The 22,830-nt window shown below is 37.1% G+C and overlaps 1 long non-coding RNA gene across 1 annotated transcript in view; it reads right to left on the reverse strand.

The window, feature by feature from the left end:
• LOC307179028 overlaps positions 1 to 21,900 on the reverse strand; it is a 384,625-nt gene extending 362,725 nt beyond the window's left edge. The window contains exon 1 of the long non-coding RNA XR_013825319.1: positions 21,718 to 21,900. This is a non-coding gene — a long non-coding RNA (uncharacterized lncRNA). The remainder of the gene's footprint in view (positions 1 to 21,717) is intronic.
• Positions 21,901 to 22,830: the final 930 nt, after the last annotated feature.

The following is a 22,830-nucleotide window of genomic DNA, read 5'->3' on the forward strand; positions in this document are numbered from 1 at the left end:
ATAGCTAAATCATGAGTTTTAATTTCTTAATTAAAACTCATATTTTAACTATCATTTCTCAAAATGTTATTTGAAGCGTTTAAGTCTTGTTATTTAATTTTGTTAAATTTGGTTTTACAGAATAAACACAAAGTAGAATGACTTAGTCTGAAGGTATCTCTGCTTTTGGCACACACAATTTTTCCCTTCTATTATAAATTGTTGTTAATTTTAACCTTTTTCCTTCATATTATAAAGTAAAAAAAGCAAATCACCATACATATTTAGATAGCGTAATAAATACTTATTTTCAGACAAAAAATGGCAACATTAAAGAATTTAAGCCAAATCAGCTGATGTGCAAATATCCACAGTTCCTTTAGGGATGGCTGTTTAGCAGTATCAACGGAAAAGAGTAGGTAGCTTGAAATAAAAAATTCAGCTGAAAGCTGAGGACATTTAAACTTTGCAGGGGCTGAGTGTGGTATATTCCCTTCTAGCATAACTCTTGAAATCATCCCTTTTTTCTCTGCTTGAGCCACCTATTTTCATCTCTTTAGAGAACCACTGATTACCCAATTAAACCCTCCAATTTTACCAATGGCAGACGTAGCAGAATATCTCTGAGAAATTACATGATTTGACCTACTAACAGAGATAAACTGAGTTTTTTTAAAAAAATGCATATGTGTAGTAATTTTTCACACTATATGTCATATATACTGATTTCAAGACAAATTCCCTTTGTAGCACACCATGCAGCTGATATCTCCGCCCTTGAAAAGACAGAATGGAATGGGCAGGCAAGGTCAGCCAGAGATCATTTATCACCATTTCTGAAAAATACTGGGCAAATTTTATCTTGTGCTAAGAACTAATGAGCTTCTTGAGCAAAATAAGAATCATATGGCAATATGTAGCAATAAAAATTATACCAGAGCATTAGTGAGCATGGAAGAGGAAGTTGTAAGATATAGACCTGGATGCTATTTGTGAATGTCATTCTCACCAACAGAATGTATCAAGAACACACTGGCCATCACAAAAGGGAATTCAACTCAAGGAAGCCAGATTGTGTTTATTCACTACTATTCTCCATATCTAACCAACAGTCTGGGAGCTACTATCTGACTTTCTCCTCAAGTCCTAAAATAATGTAATTGAGTTTTCCTTCCTGATCTCTTAGCTTCCCAAGAAAGATATTTAGATATCTGTGATAGGAAAGAATTTAGGCAACCTTATTTATCTACTTAGGACAACATCGGTGAAGGGAAACTCTGCCTTTACCCAAATAAACTTTTCCAAAAGGTTTCCTAAAGCAAGATTAAAGAAATTTTACGTAATCCCTAATAATTGCATATAGAAACTCATCAGAACAAGACTAAACATCAAAACCTACTTCCACCATCTGTTTTGCTGAGGTCCTGGCCATCAATAGCCCTTAAGCAAATGGAGATGAGAATCTATGACAATGCCTCTCACTCTGCTGGCAGCTGGGGTACAAAGGAGGGCAATTCAAATGTGGCACCTTCTCCCAGGGTGCTTATAGCCCCTGCCCTTCACTGACCACATAAGAAAGGTGGGTCCTTTACATTTATCCCTATCATTTATTTAGTATTTTTCTATAACAACCATTGCCTTCTTTTTTTCTATTTTACAAAATTATCGTCCATAGACCTTTCTCTGGCTCGTTGATCAACACTGCTGATATATATTAGAATATAAATTAGGATCCATTTTCAAATGAAAAGGCCAATATCAGGAACTCATTTAGAATCAATAGTATCAAGCTACCCAAGCAGGTATTAAATAGTGAAGCAGTCAGCCGAGAGGGAATAAAAAAAGAAAAAGTGTGAAGTATCTGTTGAAAACACAGTTATAAGCAACATGCAGTAACTGTGAATGGCTGAGAAATCACAGGAGTTTAATAGACCTGCTGGGCATATCTTAGGAGAGGAATTTGGGGGGGGGGTTGTTTTGTTTTGTTTGTTTCTGTGTGTGTGTTGTTTGTTTGTTTTCAACAAAGTACTTGCCTAGGTCTGCAAGCACCACAAGGTCTGGGGGCTGGAAATGAAAAAAAAAAAAAAATTAAAGCCTGCTAAAGATGAGAAAACTAACTTTTATTGCTAATTTTGGGCACAAGTAATAATCATAATAATCATCATCATAGTAATAATCATAGTAATAACAACTGTGAGAAAAAGAAGAAAAATAGTTGCCGTTAGTCACTGTTTTTATGAAAGCCATCTTATTATGCAACAAAAATGTATTTATCTATGTGTTCTTTTCATATTAGTATTAAATAGAACACTCCAATTCAAAGTGGCTTGTGCTAAAGGAAGAGTGTGTTTTCTTAGGTAATTGAAAGGCTTCAGGTATGGCTGATTCCAGGCACATAGCCAATGCTGTCAGAACTCAGAAGTTTTTGCTCTCCTTTCATGGGGGCTCCATCCACAAACAAGCTTTTCCCTTCATACTGGCAAAAGCTACAAGCAATTCCAGGTATGAAACCTATTGTCTCATCAAGCCCCCCAAAAGCTCTTCAATTCTTCTAATGAAAAAAAAAAAAACTGCAATTGAGTTCCAACAGCCCTGATTCTCCTTTCTTGGGTCACTTGCCTTTCTGATACTGAAACAATGCCTTGGAGAACCTGGCCTGGTGTCAAGCCCATCTGACCCATGTGGAATGAGGAGGAAAGAGGGTTCAACAGGAAAATTGGGATGCTGCTGTGAGAGTTTAAGTGAATGATTGCTAGGTCGATATGGATATCTTCTATACTCTCTATTGGAAAGAAATAGGGAAAGAGGAATTTGGGGCTTTGATTTGAATGATGCTAAATCCAGACCAGGAGTCAAGGTTTATGTAATACTGACATGCAAGAGGAATTGCATAGCATTCTCTTATACAGTACAGAGATCAAACAAGAGTGAAGAGGGCTTAGAGTACTAAAGAAAAATCTCCTGTGAAGTTCTGCTTGCTTTCCTGAGGTTATCAAGGACTGAGCTACACCTATATACAATTCATTGTGTTGGGGAGGGGAAGGTGCATGCAAAGGGAATAAATGGGTATTGCACAGCTCACTCTCTGTCCTCACAACAAACTAGCCACATGTATCTTTTTTTATCACCATTTTGGCGGTGAGAAAATAGATGAGAAACAATGTAAAGTCCCCAAATAACCCATCTTATACATGTGGAGCTAGAATTTGAACCAGAATTGGCTGACTGTAAAGCAATTTCTAAGGGAAAACCCACGAATATCCATATCCTACTAAATGAAGTATAGGAAAAAATGTTTAGCTAAGGCATTTACATTAAAGTGTCTTTCAAATATAAGATTTTAAAAATCATAATCAAGTTCTCAGGTGGAACTCACCAGTAAAAAAAAAATGCATTAAGATTTTGATAAATTCATCCTTGTTTTGAAGATATTTGTAACTAAGGCAGAAATGTTAACAATCCATATTCTAAGGTGAAAAAGATTACTGCTTAGCAGTTTGTGACATGTTTTTACAAACTGACTTACTGATTTTAAGATGTGGAAAAAAATTGAAGTATTTTTCAAACCGAATTCATATTTAAGAGAGACGGAATCACACTTTGCCTCAAAATGCAGTAAATTGAGATTGAGAATTTGAATCTTTAAAAGCTGAACTCTCTGGGAAATGCCAGAAATATAATTATTTAGAATCTGACTGTTTTTGCCTCACATTGAGTAGTATTTAGTCCCTTCTCCCCTCCCCATCTTTTATTTGTGGCTGATGTGAGGGAATATTTGAAATGTGAAAAATAACCTTTTTTTTTTTCTGTCTCGGATGGTGTTACCATATGGCTTTAACATTTGGTTCCATCCTTTTCATCCTCCTACAATTTATTTATTTTAATCACTATTTGTGATTAGTAAAATGAAGGGCTCTGAGAGTCTATTCCTGGCTATATTCTCGCTCCACAGTTTGGCCCCTGATTATTCAATTTCTCATAGCTGCAGAGACTGCCATCTTTAAGTGAGCATAATGTCACTCACCAGTTGAATGAAATCCTTAAAAATGATAGTTCCTTATATTTTAAGAGAGTTTCTATTATCTGTGGGGTTTTTGCTCCCTAAATTCCAAAACCATCTGTGCCTTCTCATTTATGACCAAGACTTTTCTGAGTTTTGAATTTGCTTAGAGCTGACAAAACACAACATCTGGATATCAATTCAAGGAGGAAGGCTCATTTGAAAGCTTTTTAATGCCCCTGGACCACAATGAGATCAAATTGAAGACCATTTTTTTTTATGAGTTGAGTGCAAATTAATTAGAAACATGTGGATTAAATTTCTCTTAAACCTCAAAGGGAATTTAAATACTAAGGAAAAGTGCTTTGCAAACTGCTTCTTGGCTTCTGCCAAAGTCAGAACACTTGAAAAAAGAGTTGGTGATATCTACTGAATTCAAATATACCCAGTATTTTCTTCGCTGGTGTATAAAGAACATTTTGATCTTTGAATAAAAGGGAATATAACCAAAGATTTGCAAGTTTCATATCCAATAATGCTTAATCTTCGGTCTAAAATAAGCATATTCCTAGAATTCATATAGCCTTTCCTTGATTTTTTTGCTGCTATTTTTTTTTTGTTTAACAATAGCCCAGAATATGAGTGAATGACATCACTGTACTGGTGTAACACAAAATCTCTCAGTCATTTCATATACTTTATTTCAGGGATGGGGGAAATTGATTAATAAAAATTTGTTTCAAATTTGTGAGTACATACTTTTTTTTCATTAGTTAACCTTATTTTGGGGGGTTAAAAAGCTTTCCTGACTAATGGAAAATACCCGCCTCCCACACCCCCTTGAATACATGTTAGTCTCCTAAACACTCATTTTACAACCAATACTGTCAAAATGACCTGTGTGCTTTTGGTTATGTGTGGGGGGGGGGGGTGCAGGGACATGTAAAAGCAGTGTTACTAATATTTCAACTCACGACAGCTGACCCTGAGGCCCCTGTACACACAGATAAAGTAACTGTTCAATTATCTGCAGGGAAAACTTAGCCATGACCATGGACCTGAGTGAAGTCTCTGCAAAGGACAGCTCTGAAGAGGGCAGAGTGAGGAGAGCAATCATCAGTGTAGGAGTTACAATTTTCCCAATTTCCTGAGTTGGAAGCAGCTTAAAATGATCCTTTGCTGGTAGCCGCAAAGTCTGGAAGTGACAAGGAGTAATTCTCCCCTTCTGCCCTTTCCTCAGAAAGCCTTGATTTACTCTTATCCTGAGGGTAACGAATGTCATGACATGTCTGCAGCCTTCCTTATCACCACCGCTAATAACAGATTCCCACCTGGAGACAGCACCATGAGAACAATTTTAAATAAGCCTCTGCCGGCACAAACTGATTTTGTAAAGCAGACTCCGTCGTTAAAGCAAATACAAACGTGCCAGCAATAACTCCAGAAATCACTTGACAACATTAAGATAAAACCTTATTACTGACAACTCTTTTTTTCTTTCTCCACTACATCTTACATTTTAACATAAGACCTTCAGAGACTCCTGGTACTACCACTGTCTCTACTCAGGAATAATGCTAAAGGATGTAGTTGTTCATCTTAGAAAAGAAGTCCCACGAACACACCTCTTTTCTGAAAGAAGAGTGAGAGTTGGCTAGTTGGAGGTGGAAGGGGATCAGTCAAAACAAACACTCCCAAATTAGGGAAAAAAATAAGAGACAGTCTCAGAATGTAAAGATGTGTTTTGTGAATAATAAAGCTGATATTTAATATGCTACAGTAAAAGATACAAACAGGCTTGCCCATCCTCTGCCTCACCTGAGGGAAATCTACAAAGAAGACAAAATCTTATTTTCACAGCCTCCCACTTAACCCTGGCAGAAAGTACTGAACAAAAAAGTAGAGCAGAATAGCCCCCATTCAAATGATACACCTAACAAGGGGAACTCCACTTCAGTGCAGGGTGAGGAGTAAACATGATGCAAGAGAACGGGTGAGTGCAGGGGAAAATGCCTCCTTCTAGAAAGCGGGGAAGTGAAAATGCCCTCCCCCCACCCCATGAATTTTAGTGAAACATAATTTTCACACGTTTGCTGGAAATATGTGTTGGGTTATCACAAGAACAACTCAAGTACTGTGAAACATTCCTGACCAGTTACAATACAGTGATTGATTTATTACCACTTTTCTTTTCCTTTCTTATGCTGTCCAGTATATTCATTAAAGGAAACATTATGTTGCTTTTTATTTACATTTTATAAAACTCCTCTGGAGCTCAGATCTTCACAATATTTGCTTAGTTATAGTTAATAAAGAAAATGTCTTTTACACAATCTGAATGCCAGATTTTAGTGGTTTCTGATTCCTAACCCCATCCTGAGACTACATTGCCCCTTATGACAAAATACAAGTGAAAAATTCTATGTCCTTGCTGTCAGGGTCACTGTAGAGTGGTTCTCAATGAATGTTCCTGTGAAAAAGTGGTTTTCCACAATTTGCTTAAGTCTTCCATCTTTAACACTTCACAATAATAACCTATAAAGTTTTTTCAATATACGTATTAGAATTGCAAACATTTTTTCTGCAATTGGTCACTAATCACTGACAAAATGAATTAACAAGCAATGAATGAATGAGAACATTGAAATAATTATTAAAAATAATCCGAACACCATCCTTTGTTCCCAATATGGAGTATTATGGACATTTAGTAACATAATTTTACAAATAAAAACATCATTTATTCAAATTATGGAAGAATATATGCTAATATTGCAATGCTGAAACTAGAGAAAAATGATTTGTTAGAATGATTCCAAGACCTATATAAATATAAGGCTGTCATTTACTTATTCCTTCACTGAGCAACCATTTTTTAAAGGCCAAATGACTTGGAAGAACACAATGCATGAAGAAGACACAGTATAAACTGACAGAATAACTGGAGAGGCAATATCTAACTTTTATTGGCCACTAATTTAGCAGCCACCAGCTAAACACTTCATATATTGCCTGATTGAATTATTAGAACAATATTAGAAACAAGGAGAGATACTATTACTAGTATCAGAGATACTAACAGTTAGAACAAGTACGATACTATTATTAATTTACAGATGAGGAAACTGAGGCACATATAGGTTAAATAGTTTATCCATGGTCACACAAGCAAGGGTGATCAGAGTTAGGATTTGACTAAAAGCTATTTCCAGAACTCTTTACCACCATGCCCTAGTTCCTTAGTGACAGAGATCTAAAACAGGTCACTCCTTTCTAACACATTGAGCCAAACTACAGAAAATTGAGATGGCCAGACATCTTACTACAGCTGCTTCCACTCATTAGCTAGAGAGCCTCTTTCAGCCCTCTAATTTTAAATGTCTGATTTCTTGTGCAATGTATCCCATTGGTGGCATGGGTTGTGCATAATATGAGGGGTCTTGGCAGGACAAGACTGTGTAGATTGTCCAGGACGGAGATATAATTACAGTGATGTGAAGCTCAAGTTGTTCTTCAGTGTGTCCCATGCTCTCCTCCAGGTACGAAGTAATCAACTTACCAGCTGTGGCAATTATTTGACATACTTTTGTTAATACCTAAAGGAATTGTATTTTTTGTGATACTCCTGTTGTCTGCATTATTTTTAATATGGCATCTGCTCTAGTTTGAGACCTCAAGCATAATCATATACAAATTATTGTTGTTCTTTTTTCTTAAGACCCATTTTAACCCTTTGAAAAGATATTTTTTGTAGAGGAAACGTGATCTGAATACAAGATCAACTTTACTTTTCAGAGTTTTTTACTCGACCTGCACAAAGAGAAAAGAAAGGAACTACTTTTCATGATTTATTCATTAAGTTCCCAACAGCAAAGAATAGACTGATCAACAAGGGTTTTTATTTCATATGCATCAAGCAAATGCCAAGCACTCTTTACAATCCAGTCAGCTATAACCTCTTCTGTGAAGACCTCCCTGACAATTACTACCCATACAGTAATGTTGATCACTGCCTCATACTTAGTCCTCCTGTAATAGTGATACTGGTCTGTAATCTGTTTGTTAGCTGTTTTTCCTGCCAGACTGTGCACTTCTTGGAGGCAGTACATATGTCTTATTTATCTTTATATCCCTTGTTCCACCTGAAGAACCTGGCAAGTTATTTCAGCTCAAAAAATGATTGTTTAAATAAAGGATAGAAATCAGTGTCCTGCAGACACAATCCTAATAAATGTCTTGAAATATTTTCTGTAAAACAATTCTCCTGAAATTTTGCATTTGTGATGTGTTGGAGGTTTGAAAGAAAAGCAGAAGTAGGAAAAATCAGAGAAAAATAATAAAAATAGACAGTATTTGTTGACTGTCATCTAGCTGCTAGATATTCTGTAAAGTGCTTTTCAAAGATTATCTCCATGTATCCTCCCAACATTCTCGTGATGAGAACTTTTATTATGCACTCCCTATAGAACAGGAAACTGAGATGCACAGAGATTAAAGGACTTTCCCAAGAAAGCACAGTAGGCTGAGAAGTTGTGGGACTGAATGTCAAACAAAGCAGCCTTACTCAGAAGCCCACACTTTCAACCATCACATACACTCTCTCCCTGGGAAATGGGGACACTTTTGGTGTGTATATCCAGCAGAGGAGCTTGAAATGAAGTCAAGGCAAGGCTCACTAAGCAAGAACTTAAAAGGCAAGGAAGGTGTGGAAAAGGACAGCTGTGATGGGACAGCTGCAAACCCGGAACTAGATCTGCAATTTAAGTGTAGAACCCATCAATCATTCTCTTCTTTAATGTTTGCTGCAAATACTCACTATGCATCTGAACTCCAAGCTCTGTCCTAACCCCTGACCCAAAGCCAAAGGAGACACAGCACAAGCCCTGGGCGGGGTATCACAGTGTGACAGATTTTTACTCTAGAGCTGCAATGTACAATGTAATAGCCACTAGCTACATATGGCTACTTAATTTAAATTGTAACTAAAACTAAATAAAAATGAACATTCTGTTCCTCTATCTCTGTCACCACATTTCAAATGCTTAATACCCACTTGTGACTAGTGGTTGCCACATAGGACAGGACAGATATAGAATATTTTTTGCATTGCAGAAAGTTGTATTGGACACTGTTGATCTAAAGAAACACATTTAAGGGCAAGAACTCTTAAATCAGAGAGACAAACACCAGCTATGCCTCTTTGGGGAGGATACTTAACGTCTCTATACCTCAGTTTCTAATTTCTCTATCTGTAAAATTAATATAATTATAATACTTGCCTTTGAGGGTCACTGTAAGGATTATTTTAGCTAGTTCATATAAACATTTTGAGCACCTGCTTAGTATATGTACTTAACAAATTGGGTTTTAAAGTTATTGTTACACTTGTCACTAATAAGTTATTCATATCTTGTAAACAGTGATTTGTTTACAATAGGAACCCTGATAGACCAGGACCCCCTTTTCAATTTACAGATGAGAATAGTTAATTCTATGAGAAATTACTCACATAAATCAGATTCACATGAGTGGGATGTCAAAAGCATGATTCATGACCAACACGTGTGCTCCTGTCACATGCTTGACTACTCTGGCACACAACTTCTGGCATTTATATACTAAATATGATAATATATTATGATATAATTTATATAATAGGAAAAATTCTTTGTTATATGAGTGAAACAAAGTGTATATGATAAATAATAAGAGAAGAAAAGCGAACAGACACTAATCAGATTATTTACAGAAACAAAGAGCTACTTAAATCTGGCTTGGCTGTAACAGAGATAATTGAAAGACTTCACCATCCACAGCTTTTCAACTGCATTTGCCAGTTAATGGGCTGGTTTCACTTAACATATACACATGAAGTTACATTTAGATGTCTGGGATAAATCCTGCTCAATGCAAAGCACTGGAAGGGGGTAATAAAGAGTACCAGAGCATCTTTCATAGAAACTGGAAAAGTGGACACCTCGAGTAAATAAGAGAGGCCCCATGAATCCACTTTGCAGTGATCTTAAGGCAATCCATTGAGTAAGATGCTGAGCATGTGCAATGGTACTATTCCATATACTGAGCAACTGAAATTCACTTATGCATATATGTTTGTAAATGTTGCTTAACTCAGCTAAGCTATTGCATTTGCAACTATTTTGCTACCAGAACTACCACACATACCATTATTCATTCAAGCTATAACTGTGTTTTATCTCCTGTAAAATTATTTAGTTACTACTTCAATGCTGATGTTCAACTTCTTACATATGTAAGATACGTAATAATGAAAACAGTGAGAAATTATTGTGTGCCTATTCTATTTCTGGGACTTGAGACTCATATTATATATGAATACACATAGAAGCAAAAAAAGCAAAGCAAAACAAAAGAATGAGTGAATAGATAACGTTTGATTCTGCTATTTGCTAGCCATGTTAGCATAAGCACATTAGTCAATGTGCTGAGGCTCAGTATTCCTATTGGGATAATTTCACCTACCTTTATTTTTTAGTGAGGATTAAACTATATCACTTAAATTAGAAACTAAAATTATGAAGAATGGTATTACAATGTGACCCTCACAAAAATCTTGTAAGATAAGTATTATTATCTTTTATTTGCACTTGAAGAACCTGAGGATCACAAATTTAAAATAGCATGTCCAAGCTCAAAGCTGTAAAAATGATACCTGATAAAATGGACCATTTATACCCAGATCTGCCACACACCTTCCATTGCCCTTAAAATAATACCAAATGTTGCAATGAGGTAATATTGAAGATATTTTAATGTAATGTTGAAAAAATGATCTGTAAATTCTATGCGTCTACAGATAAGGAGTAAAAGGAATATGAAGAAAATCTATATGCTGGTGACTCCAAATTTACATTTCTAGCAAGGATCTCTATCCTGAACTTCAGATTTTTATGCAAGTGTTTCCATGACACCTAGGCTTGAATGCCTAATAATCATCGCAAAATTAATATTCCTAATATAGAACTCTGGATCTTACCATCTTCCAACCTCCACCATCTGCTCTAGCATTGTCTTTTTCTATCTCTCTACCTGGAAATTTCATCCCACCAGTTGTTCAAGCCTACACCTGTGAGTTATCTTTGATTCCTCTCACATCCCATATCCAATTACTCAGAAAACTCGCTCAATGTTGTCATCAAAATATATCAAGAATCCAATCACTCCCTACTCCCTAACTTACCTCTCTACTTCCCTTTAATTTATTCTCAGTACAGAAGTCAGAATGTTTCTCCCATCTCTTTGAAAGAAAAGGCCAAAACCCTTAGAATAATGTGCAAGGCCCTCTATCATCTGAGCACTCTCCCATCACTAACTCTCTAGCCTCAAATCATAGGACTGACCCCTTGGTCACTCCACTCTAACTACACTGGTCTCCTCCGTGTTCCATCAACAGGCGAGGCATGCTCCTACTCAGGGCCAGGCACTGGTTGTTCCCTCTGCCTTGAATACCCTCTTTTCAGTTATCCAGTAAGGTCAAAATTATACCTTCCTCAAGTCTTTGTTCATACTTTCTCACTGATCCTTTCCCTTGCCACCTTATTTAAAATTGCAATCCCTTTACCCATACACACACTCCTTATTCCTCTTCTCTGTCTTATTTTTCTCCATAGTAGCATATGTGTAGGTATGTGTATATAAATATAAATATGAATATAAACATAAATATACACCGGCACATTATAAAGCACACAATATATTATTCTCTGGGAATAGGATAGAACAGGATAGAACATGACATGATACGTATTCTCTTTTTCTCCTTACTAAAATTTAATCTCCAACAGGGCTAAAATTTGTTATCTGTTTTGTTAACTTCTTTATCCACAATGCCTAGAATAATGACGCGAATATTACATGTGTTTAACAATCATTTGTTAAATGAATGAATGAATACACAAGGGAAAAAGATGTTACAATGGTAGAATGATATTTCATTCTCCCTATTTTTCTACTCTTTTATATGAGCAATAATTGTTTGCATTTTAAATGCCATGTTTCGTTACATGATAGAATTTACTTTTGAGTTTCTACCACCATGCTTGTAATATTTCATGTCTCTCTGTTTCCTTGCTTTGACTTTAGGAGCTCTGCTTTTGGCAAGCACTGGAAGAATCTAAAAATGTCCATTGTTTGAAAACAAACATTTAATGATAAATGTAGTAACAGTTAATGGTTTACTAGTAGTGAGAGCAGAACAATCATTCATTGGGGGCGTTTTATAATTAATGGACCATGACTGATTCTGTATTTGTACTCTTTTTTTTTTTTAACCCTCAGAAAAACCCCATGAAATGTCTGTAATTAACAGAGATGGAAACTGAGGTTCAGAGATATTAGATAATTGGCTCAAGATTACAGAACTAGTAACTGTAAAGTTGGAATGTTAATGTTAACAAGTCCTCATCCATATAGTCACTAGCATCTTTATCTCCGAACATTAAAGTACAATACATTGAAGATGATTTGATTTGCACAATACATACTTGTTAACACAACTGACTATTGTACGGATTGAACATAATCAGAAGGATTACAGTTTTCCTATATACTACTACAGCAAAGTTTTTAAAATAATTCATAGTTCTCAAATGAATTCCCCCTTTTTGAGCTAACAATACGTTATTCTTTGTCTGCCTGTATTTTTTTTTTTCCTGCTGCTAAAGGTCTTATCAGATAAGCAAGTGACTCTACACAGCCTGAGTCTCTTTCTAAAGAATGGTCTCACTGCCTTGAAAAGGACTCATAATCACTCTGTTCCCTTTCCTCATATATGTTTGCTGGACTCCTTGGGGAGGCTTTGAAATTGTGACACTTAGTGTAAGTGCAGAGTGTTTGCCAAAAATATTCTTTGTTGGGGAGGCTGAGGACTTTTTTTTATTTACTTATGGACACAGCATATTTTATAGCCTCTCAGAGTGAGGAAATGGCAAAAATCGAAGGTAAAATAACTTTAGTTTGTGCAAAAGGAGATGGGGAAACTCTGAGAAAGGAAATTCCTTAAGAATTAATCAAAGTGGCTTAAGAGGAAATGATATTTACTGAACACCTATTATGTGCCAAATCTTGTATAAAGTGCCTATGTACATTTTATATAATGTGTTTGCAACAAATCATTGACGTGGATGTTATCCTGACCTTTTCTTTTAGATAGTGGCATTGATACTAAAAGAGTTTAATATCTTTTTCAAAACCAACTGCCTAAATATCTCTTCATTTTGAAAAACATGAGCTTCTAGATTCAAATACGTAAAAGTCAGGAGAATGCAAAAGGTAAGAATATTGTTTACAGATGTGATTTACTCTTTCCCTCTTTTTTTTTCAAATACTCTGTATTTTTTTCCCTTTACATCCTTGCTCCCCTAGTTATTGTATAGTCATACTACTTATAGGATTCTAGAGGAATAGGAAGCCTTTTGAAAGCAATCCTGGTGAAATCTCCCTCTTGTTGATCAAATAATTATCATTTGCTTAATAATTTGAAACTTTTCATTAAACCTCAATTTATTATGTATATCCTGCCAAAGTTCTCTAAAATGTAAGCTAAGGCCAAGATGGAGTAGCAGGTGCCACATTTGTCGTTTCACTAAGAACAACAACACAAACAGACAACATCTACGAAGTAACGTTTTCCAACCTTGCACATTAGGCAACCCAGGACAGCGATACCTGAATGAAGTAAACTCTGTGACTGTTCCCCTGGTTATGACCTCATGAGGGCTCCCAGACTGCAGCACTGAGAGGCAAGACCTAGTCACAGCCTAGCAATCTCACTGAACCGAGAAGATGGAGATGGAAGGTTGGGGGATGTGGTGCAAAGCCTAAAATTAAGATCCAGTATGATGTGCTGCTTTCATACCTGGTGAATCCAAAAGGGCCTCAAGTGGTATAACTACAAATTCCCCTTCCAACTCTGCTCTGGTGGATGAGGTCCTCTAGCCAAACAACTTCCCTTATTAGTAAGACCAGGCACAGTTCTTGTTTGTCTTTGAGTAGTGGCTTTCAGTTTCCTGACAGCCCATGGAATTATTAAACACACTAATCACAACCTACCACAATAACTAAGATCACACCCCTTAGTACTACAAAGCCTGTCTCCCATAGCCTCTAGTTGTTCACTCTGTCCCTGAGTGCCACCTCTATATGGTCCATGTGGTGTGCTGTGTCCTCCTCCCCTAGGCTGTGAGTATATGTGACTAATAACATATGCGACTATGGTCGATCTCATTTATCCAGTGTTGGGTGATATGTGTTTGGTTACTTCCATAACTCTAGGGTGGAAATCCCTTCCTCATCAATGGGGTAATTAGGAGGTGATTAAAAGAAGCAGGCCAAGATGTGAAAGGTTTACAGGTCAAAATACTGGAGAGACAGGATCTGCACAGAAATAAAACAATAAAGTTCAGCAGAGCATTTCCTCAAATCTTCATCTCATGACTGACAAACACACATTTAAGGGAAACAACTTGAGGGCAGGGAAAGTATCATGCAATCAGAAAGGAAACAAAACTCTTAATTCACAGCAAATCTAATAGAGTACTTAGAAAACTCAGAATATCTCAGTAGTGGGGCGAAATTAGATGTAGATTAGTCTAATCTAATGCTACTTAACATAGCTTAGAAGCAATCTCAAAAGGATTTCTCAGTAACATAACTGTGCTCCAGAAGGAAGCTCAAGAATATTTATAGACATACAAAAATATTCAGCAGCAACAAAGTTAAAATCACGATGCCTGGCATTCCATCAAAAACTATGAGGTAAGCTAAGAATCAGGAAAGTATGACCCAGGAGGAGAAAAACCAATCAATAGAAACAGACTGAGAAATGACCCAGATAATAGAATTATTAAATAAGGACATTAAAACTGTTACTATTATATTTCTATATTCCAAGATGAAAGGGGAAATATTAAACATAAGTAGAGACATGAATGATATGAAAAATAAATTGAACTTCTAAATGTGAAAACTACAATGTCTGACATGAAACACACTTGTTTGGATTGAAAACAGGGGGTGCTTCAGAAGAAAAGATTGGTGAACTTGAATACACAGCAACAGAATCTACCCAAAATGAAACACGGGGAGTATGAAGACTGTGAAAAAAGTGAATGTATCATCAGTGAGCTGGGGGACAACTTCAAGTGGGCTACCACATGTGTAACTGGAGTCAAAGGAAAACAACTCAGGGCAGGAGGTAGGAAAAAAAAGACTTGAGGAAATAATGGCTGTAATTGTTCTGGATTTGATGAAAACTACAATTCCACAGATCCAAGAAGCTCAACAAATCCCAAGTACAGAAAACAACACAAAAGCTCATCTTAAACTGCTTAAAAACAGCGATAAAGAGAAAATCTTAAAAGCAGCTGGAGAAAAGTGATATGTTTTGAATAAAAGAATGAAGATAAGAATGATAGATTTCTCATCAGAAGCAATGCAAGTCAGAGGAAAGTGGAGCAACTACTCTACTAAAAGAAAACACTATCAACCTAGAATTGACAACATAGCAAAATAAGCCTTCAAAAATGAAGATGAAATAAAGACTTTCTTAGACATCTAAGGCTAAAAGAATTCATCACCAGCAGACCTGTGCTGCAGTAAATGCTAAAAGGTCCTTCATGCAGAAGGAAAATAATACCAGATAGAAACAGGTAGCTACATAAAGCAATTAAGGACACCAGACATTATAAATATATAATTATAACATACTTTCTCTTCCTTTTAATCTCTTGAATGTGTATAGTAAAAAATAGTAACAATGTCTTGGGAGGTTTATAATATATTTAGAAGCTAAATGCATAACAACAATATTACAAAGGCCAGTAAAGAGGCAAGAGAAGTAAACCACAGCAAGGTCTTATGCTATACATGAAGTCATATAATAATACTTAAGTTATAAGTTAAAGACATACAAGAAATGATGGAGACTTGTCAAAAGGACACAGGAGCAAAATGACGGAGCTCCCGTTCGGGGAAAATTTTAGCATCAAAATAAATCATAATTATTTAGATTATAATCTATTTAATAAATTAGGACTCTGAGTCTGTACTGATACAATAAATAGACACAAAATAAATAGTTAAGGAAGAGGAGAAAGCTCTAAATTTCAGGAACCGTTTTCATCAATCATACTCATTGACAGTGTTCTGTAGACCCAGTCTAAATTCCACTTTCTATTATAAATTGGTAAACCAGTTCAAAAAAAATGAAAGACTCCTTAAACTGTACAGACAGCATACTTGATTGAAGGCATGAAATAAAACCTCATTTATCTGTATTTGGAATTTTTCTTGTTATTGCTCTTACTGATTCAGAAACACAATTTTTCATTTGCTTAAACATTTCTTGTCTAAATCTTTTTGTAATCTTCATCAAAATGTCTGCTTTCATGATATGCCTAGTCCAGCTTTTAAATCCAAGGAAAAAAAATCATACGATTTTGATAAATGGACACTCAATTGATTCTCTGAACTTTTAAAATGCAGCTATGTGCTCAACAGTACTACTGAAGTTGATCTATTTGTTTTTATTTTAAATCCAGAAATAACTGCTTATGTGTGAAACCACCACATATGATCTCTTTCTACCTCACAATTGACAGAAATCATATTTATTGTTACCTCTAAATAAATAAAATAAAATTACTACTCTCTCAGGACTAGCTATGGAAATAAGACAGAAAAGCCTTTTTAGAATCTCTTTTTCTTTATATCTGATACCACAAAATATCTGCAAAAAAACGGCATTTCTAGTAAAATATAACAAAAACTTTGGACAATAGAGCCTTATCATATAGGTACATGTAATAAGCCTCAGATATGCATGTTTTGGAAAAAAGAAAAAAATATATCCCAGATAGAAAGTGACAGCAGAACTCTTTCTCCTTCCTTCTTTACATCCTATTTATTGAGTGTCAAATACGTGCTAGTAACTGTTCTAGGTTCAAAATGCAAACTCCTTACAGTCAAGCTTCATATGCTGACCACCACTGTCTCACCTCCAATGATGTTTTATTGCCTGAATTAAATATAGGTTATCCTTCTTTAAATAAAACTGTAAAAATTGCTAAAGTGTACTCTAGGTGTTAAGACTAATAATAAATAATAGTATTATTAAAATAATTAAGAATGACTTTTGATAGAGGTTTTAATAAATACAATTTCTGGGATTTATTTACAGACAGCTATTAGACATAACTTTGAAAATTATCTTCAGATAATAAGAAAAGTCAATGAGATTCTTAGAAAGGATGTGCAGTAATCTTCATTCCCTTAGGAAAAGAAATTACCTGGTTTTCTCCCTAGATATATTTTCAGATGAAATTGCAGAGGATAAAGACATATTATTTTCTGAACCAAGAAGCTGAGCATTTTCGAGTTTAAAATTTATTATTGATGGCTGTCACAAAACAACTTTGTAATGATATGATAGATAAAGAGAAAAAGAACATTTACATTTCTTTAGTTTGTTTTTTTGACTGTAAAATCTTTTAATCTCTCCTCCCTCGACAACAACAAAAATGCATATCTAATTCTCAGTATTTTAAAGTGTTTTTTAACAGACTGAATGAACAAGACAGTTAACTTAGTCACAACAGTCAATAAAATCCTAGAAAAAATATATTGAATTTTTCCAGATGAAATCATCATTGACCTTCTGATAAGCCTCACCTTGCTCCTGAAAATATAAGCCTTCTAAGCCAAAAATATTATTTGATGTATTTGGTTATTATCTAGTGAATATGCTATCAAAATGTTAGCATTACAATTTAAAATAACAACACCCCAAAAATAACTAATCCAAAAACTTCATGCTGTTTACCACAATGTTCATTGCAGCACTATTTATAATAGCCAGGAGACGGAAACAACCTAGGTGTCCATCGACAGATGAATGGATAAAGAAGGTGTGGCATATATATACAATGAAATATTACTCAGCCATAAAAAGAAACGAAATTGAGTTATCTGTAGTGAGGTGGATGGAACCCAGAGACTGCCATAGAGTGAAGTAAGTCAGAAAGACAAAAACAAATACCATATGCTAACACATATATATAGAATCTAAAAAAAAAAAACAGTTCTAATGAACCTAGGAGCAGGACAGAAATAAAGACACAGACACAGAGAACGGACTTGAGGACCTGGGAAGGGGGAAGGGTAAGCTGGGACGAAGTGAGACAGTGAGAGAATAGCACTGACATATATACACTACCAAATGAATGTAAAATAGATAGCTAGTGGGAAGCAGCCACATAGCACAGGGAGATCAGCTCCGTGCTCTGTGTCCCCCTAGAGGGGTGGGATAGGGAGGGTGGGAGGGAGACGCAAGAGGGAAGGGATATGGGGATATATGTATACATATAGCTGATTCACTTTGTCATACAGCAGAAACTAACACAACATTGTAAAGCAATTATACTCCAATAAAGATGTTTAAAAAAAAAAAAAAAAGAACTTCATGCTGGACTCCAGGATGATTTCAAAAGGGAGTAAAGTTAAAAATAAAGCAGCAAATAAAAGGAAGAGTGTTTAAATAACAAACTCCATAGAATCAATGAAGATGTATAAAAGAGATTAGAAAATCAAAATTTTGAAAAGGTACTTGTCCATTGTTTCATAACAGAAAATCATCCAAGTTATGAACAGTATGCTAGGTTCTGGGGCCTAGCAAATTCTTTATTTGTTTATTTTGTTAATAGTAGCATACATTTCTAAAATTCTCATGCATTCAGAGATTTCTACTAAGATTATGATATGCATGCAAACAATTTGATATACCCAGAGAGGGAAGCCCCAAATCTAGCCTTCCCAGCCAACAGAACAATGGAAGGGGGAAGGGAGAAGACAGATGTACCCCTGAAGGCCAGGGTAGAACAGATGATAAACATACTTTAAACAAAGAATTGTAGGACAACACTTGCATGATATAGTCCTAAGACTGTGCTTTCAATAATGAAGATGGAATCATCCATCTCAACTATTTGTCGGTGTGATTACCAAACTAGCATCTCACTGAGCTTTGGTTAGGCTGTGTGGACTAAATACTTGAGCACGGAAATTACTGTATGTATGTATGTATTCAGCCTGGGATGAAGAGTTAGGTAAGACATCTACATTTGAGTAGTTATTGATTAAACTTAAATACAAAATTCTTAGAAATAATCCTGTCCAGGTTCTGGAATGAATAAATTGTCTCTATTCTAATCTGGTCTTTCTTCTTCTTTTCAATGTGTTCCAAAGTACTGTGCTGCCCTGGTGTGCCCTACAACTGGTTTCTTTCATGTTTCTGAATCCTTACTAGCATTACTTAGGCCTGATCTTACAATTGATCAAAATATTCAAGTTTGAAGTGTTTATCAATTGCTACCCATGTCTGCTTTACCAGTACACTTCACCACCACCGCTACAGATATTTTTCTCTCTATTCTAGTGATTTGCAACCCTGCTTACACATGAGAATCAGATGGAGAGCTTCTAAAACTAATATTGCCTGAGCCCCATCTCAGGCCATTAAATCAGAATCTATGAGAGTGGGGCTCCACTATGTCTTTTTAAAAGCTCCCTCGGCAGTTATGATGTGCAGCCAAGGTTCAGACCTGCTGCTTTAACCTGAATGCCATACTCAGTGTCTTCTCTCCCTCTCTCTCCCCACCCCATGCTACAGTGATCACGCTGTTTATATTCTACTCTTCAGCTGTCAACTGTCACTTGCTAGGTAAATTCCAGCTAAGAAAGAGTGTCCCACTGTGATGAAGAAACACATAGGTATCACGATGTCATGGTATATATGCGTATGTAACATCACCTCTGTCAAGGTGTTTTGTTTTCTAACAATTTACTAATCTATTCCTATACCCCAGACATTCATCTATCCATACATTGTACATAATTGTGGGTCATTCAGAGATTCTGTACTTCAGACAAGAACTACCCCACCTCCTTACAGGTGACACATGGGAAAAAAAGCTCTCTTCCAAAAATGCTCACAGGAAATTTCTATAGATATTTTCTCGAAACAGGCTTAAATGGGGACACTATCATAATGGGAGAGAATTCTGCCTAATATACATACACCTTAAGGAGTAGAGAATCTTTCATTGTAATCCTCTCACCTTTTCTATCAAAAAATAGTTTTTGTGATAGGGCTATTTCTTGTTATAATATTGTTATTATTAGGCTAGAGACAAGTAAAATATTTTAAAATGTATTAACATTACTGCCAACTTTAAAAATATACACTCAAGATGTACTTGAAAATGTGCCAACTGTAAAACAAAACCAAAGCAACTTGAAAGAAATTTTGAAATAAATAACACTGACAGAAAACTGTGATAATAATGAAGGCCACTTTGACTAACCCCCAGTTCTAGTACCCATCCCTGGGTGTAGCCAGAGTGTGCATGTTTTTCAAAAAAATTTTCCTATGCATTTACAAATATATACACACATATTGTTGCTGTATTTAGAACACATTGTTTTAAAACTCTTCCTCATTTGCTACTTGTGATTTCTTTCAGGTCAGCGCCAAGATGCTGAGAAGCCCTGTGCCTTTGGACCGTTCTAGAGCTCATTGTTGGAGCGTTAAAACATGCCAAAGCCCACAAACCAAGCGTAAGTTGAGACGGCACCCCAAAGGGATTCAGAAATTCATCACCACTTTACTTCTTTAGGTAACGCCTGAATGTGCTTCATGGGACATGGATTATTATGGTGACGGGAGGGCAGGTATCCATGGTGAGGAGACAAGAAAATAACTTCAAAGAAAATTCTTTGGAGCTAGAACTAGAACATCACATTGATGGTCCCATTATGTGATTTTGCAAGATTACCTGGCCAAGACCACACCCCAACTTCTAGATATTACTCTAGAGAGGACGGATTACGTGCCTGAGCGATTACGTGCCTGAGCGATTACGAGGGGGCCGGAGAGGTGGAACAAGTGATATTCCTCAGGGCAGTTTCTCAGTCTGTGGTCAATGAACCACCTAGACATAAAGAACAGCTGATGCTTGTTTAAAATGCGTAGGCCCTGGGCTTCCCTGGTGGCGCAGTGGTTGGGAGTCTGCCTGCCGATGCAGGGGACGCGGGTTCGTGCCCCGGTCCGGGGGGATCCCGTGTGCCGTGGAGCGGCTGGGCCCGTGAGCCATGGCCGCTGAGCCTGCACATCCGGAGCCTGTGCTCCGCAACGGGAGAGGCCGCAGTGGTGACAGGCCCGCGTATCGCAAAAAAAAAAAAAAAAAAATGCGTAGGGTTCTCACTCTCATTTCAGACTCCCAGCCTCCAGCACCGTCCTGGCTTCAGAACGCCACCGTAGAAAAACCCAGAACTCACCTACTCCCACAGACACGCTGAATCCACAGCTATATACATAACAACTTCCGGAGGGAGGGGAACGACACCTAAAAACGGAGTCTGAGTGACTCCTACACCTCCAGCCAATGAGGCAAGGCCCCCCGTCGAAGAGGCCACCAGAGTCTGAGGCACAATTGCTCCATAAACCCCACGTGCGGTGGCGCAACCCACACCCTGAGGGAACTCGAAATCTATGGTCCTCCCTAAGGAGAAAAGGGTTTGGACCCCAGCTTTTAAGACCTGCACCTGAGAGACAAGCTCCCAAAACATCTAGTTTTCAAAACCAAGGGGGCCCCCATCCTCAAGACTCTGAGAAAAAACACTTAAACGGCTCGGAGGCCACTCACCCGCCGCAGGGCTCAGCGCACAGGTGGCACCTCCAGAAGTGCCCGGAATTTATGTGAATGAGGCTCCTTTGTTCATCTTAAAGCCTAGCCTGAGGGACAGGCGTCTCTTTAACACAGTCTAGAAGCCTGAGGGCTTGCGGCGCCGTCGTCCAGCGCTCCCTCAATAGAGCTCCGGCCCGCCTGTCGCCATCTTCCTGTTAACTCTAGGCTCCGCCCCTTCTCCCTCCTCCCAGGTACCACCCGTTCCGTTCCGTATTGTCTACTATGTACTGTCCATCACGTATTGTTCATCGTATATGCGCATCAAATTTTTTCCACTCTAAGATCTTCAGTAGTTAGCATGTTGACTATCAGCCATATTAAACCTCAAAAAAATGACCTCCTCTTATTGGACTCGGAGTTTTAACGCTTCATCCACGGTGCCGAAAACTATTAACATTCTTGTTAAATCTAAAGAGACTGAAAAAAAAGATTTAAATATTTATAAAAATCATTAGGAAATGTTGTCTGTAGGTTCTGCTGGGGGAACCTAGTGTACTGGGTATTTTAATTCTACGTGTGGGAATCGTGTAAATGTGGAATTAGCACAGGTCCTTCCCATTTTTCTGGTTCACTTGATCCTCTAGGAGAGACCCACAGAACGTTATCCACGAGGTTTCACAGACTTGTAGGAATGGATCCATTTGTTCTTGCCACCTTGAGAAAGGCTGGGCTTTATGACACGCAGCCTCTTATTTCCCTTCGTCAGCGCTGAGTGTGATTCCTGGGACCTGAGGCCCTCCTGGCTCCCTCGGCTTCCTCCAGTCTAGCCCTGCCCATTGCTCTCTGTGTCGACCACCAGCAAGTTTTCTTTTTCTTTTTCTTTTTCTTGGCTGCGCAACTTGTGAGATCTTAGTTCCCAGCATGGGACTGAACCCCAGCCCTCGGCAGTGAAAGCACAGAGTCCTAATGACTGGACCGCCAGGGAATTCCCAAACTGCCAGCAGCTTTTGATTCAAGAAGCTTTCTTTAAGGGAGGAGCTATTTCTCCTAAATGCAAATTGTTACACTGTAAGTTGTTAAATAAAATATTTTGTGCTCTCAAAAAAAAAAAAAAAGGCTTCTCCAGGACTC

The sequence above is a fragment of the Stenella coeruleoalba genome (genome assembly GCF_951394435.1).
Source record: "Stenella coeruleoalba genome assembly, chromosome: 20".
Classification (NCBI taxonomy): domain Eukaryota; kingdom Metazoa; phylum Chordata; class Mammalia; order Artiodactyla; family Delphinidae; genus Stenella; species Stenella coeruleoalba.